Here is a 2,510-nt window from a genome sequence, read left to right on the forward strand (position 1 = left end):
GCAAAGAGAGACATGAACCCATTTAAAAAAAAGTTGTGTCACCCTTTACCAGCTCCCCCCAATGACCTTAAAATCCTCTTACCCAACCAACAGACAACTATGTCTTCATCCACCCTCCTGGTTCTCTGAAGAAAATACAAGGGAATTGAGACTGTTGGTTGGCAAAGTAACTTGCTGCTGGTTCATTGTATTTCTTATCTTTCAAATCACTGAGAAAGAGTTAGATCAATAATTGTACAATATTAACAAACACAATGCCTCTATCAGTCTTGAGATAAAGCCAGAGAGAGAGAGAGAGAGAGAGAGAAGAAGGGCAGCCCTTTGAGTGCAGTACAAGATGAAGGCTACGGCGGAGTCTGTGCAGCCTGCTGAGGGGAGAGCAGAGGGCGCCCGGTCGGTCGGCGGTTGGCTTCAAGCTCTAATTGAACACTTAAGAGTTGTGAGGCAGCACCACTTTGCCAGCGTGAGTGAGCCACGACCCCACTGACCTGACAGTGCCCCGGCCTCTCTCTGTCTGTCTAATGGATGGATGGAGTGTCTGTCAATCAGCAGGGAGTGAGGTGTGTGTGTGAAGGGAGAGAGAGAGAGAGAGAGAGAGAGAGAGAAAGAGAGAGATAGGGAAAGAGAGAATTACGGGGAGTAAGAAATCAATATATGTATATGAGTAAATATAAACTCTATGTATTCGAGAGAGAGTGCACTTTTTGATTTTTCTGTGTGTATATGTGGGGTTTTAACATTTTAAACTATCTGTTTGTGTGGTTTGAGTTCAGTTCGAGAGGGCAGGGTGAATTCCTCCAGAGTTCACGGCGAGGGCATCCCCATGGCGGAACGCCGGGAGAGCCCATTAATTACAGCCGCAGTGACACGGGGACGGCCTGGCCTGTAATTGATGCCTCCTGTGCAGCAGGAGTGCCGGTCAGTCAAGCAGGGAGAGGGGTCAAGGATCTGCCACAGAGAGGGGAGGAGAGCAGAGGAGGAGAGAAAAAAAGGAAAAGAAAGGAGAGGTAGGTAGAATGGAGTGGAGAGGAGGAGGGTGCCACACTGTGCAGAGGGAGGGAGCAGCACCTCTCCCAAGGCCTAGAGGAACACACATGACTGCCTTATGCCTATAGAGGTGGGGGAAATGTGGGCTCCATGGTGCGGTCATGGCATTTGGCCTCTTATGAGAGGAGAGCCATAAATGTCTGACCATGTGACTTCATTGTGTGAACATGTGTGCATGTGGCTATGTGGAAATGTGTGTTTCTATTTATGTGTGCGTGTGTGTATTTATGTGTGTCTGGTAGGCATGTGTCTCCCTATGTGTATGTGTGTGTGTGTGTGTGTGTGTGTGTATTCCCCTCTCATCCATCTGGGATGAGCGATGGCCTGTCAGGAGGGAGGATGGACTCCTGCTTGTCAGGGGTCTTCCCAGGGCTGCTCTTTGATCTGCCTGATGAATAATGAATAACGAATAAAAGGGCCGGTCAGACACAGCTCCCATGGCTGTGCGGGTGAGGGGGCGGGGCAGGGGGTACCATCAGCACTGCACAGGGGTTCCTCATTCAGCATGTGGGAGGGCCAGGGGCCAGGAGCCCCCAGAGGCCCCCATGCCGCCCCGTGTCTTGTTGCAGCCCCCAGCGGAGGCCGAGGTGTCTGAGCAGACAGGGCTGATTGAGAGAGGACAGGAGAAGGGTCGACGGGAGGTCATCCAGAGGGTTCTCTCCCAGGCCAGGGGCCAGGTTTGAACCCTCGACTCCCCCACCCCTCCCAAACAGCACCCCACCGACGTGCTCCTCACTCAGACCAAACATCCCAGGCTGCTGACTACACGCCTTAGAGGAGAGGGAAGAACTGGGTTGACCTTGGGTTATCACACACATTTTTTTGCCCTGTCGTGAACTATACAGCAGACAGCGCAGGCACTATTGAAATGATATGGCTCATTTGAAGGCTCCCCAGTCCAATGCTCAATGGCACAGACATGATGTACATGCTTATACGAGCAAGGAAAATCATCTGCAACTTAAAAACCGCCACATGTATCCCTACATTGGTAAAATACCACACGTTCTCTCTCTCCCTCTCTCTCTCTCTCCCACTCTGCTTCCCTCTCCCTCCCTCCCTCTCAGTCTCGTTCTCACTCACTCATGAGCAGTGAAAGCTGCTCTCCGTCAGCATGTGAAAAGTGAAAAGTGCGAATGAGATCCAGGTGTGTGTGGGGGGCCGCCTGGCTGACCCGTGCACCAGTCCGTGGGGCTCAGACATGGGCTGAGAGTGCAGGACAGAGGCAGGGAGAGCTGGAGGGCACCTGGCAGCCTGCAGGTTCCTGTTTGTTAGCTTAGATTTTAAGTGTCCCAGGTGCCCCAGGGCCACTCCTGTCAGTTCACTGGGGAGACGAGGGCCCACAGCCGACCTGTGGAATGCTGGGTTAGTAGGACGGGCGCTGGTGGGGAGACAGGCAGTTAGCTGATGCCTTTTCATCTCGCTCTTATTCAATTAGCCATTATGGGAAATTACATTGCAGC

Source organism: Sprattus sprattus (assembly GCF_963457725.1).
Source record: "Sprattus sprattus genome assembly, chromosome: 15".
Taxonomy (NCBI): Eukaryota; Metazoa; Chordata; class Actinopteri; order Clupeiformes; family Clupeidae; genus Sprattus; species Sprattus sprattus.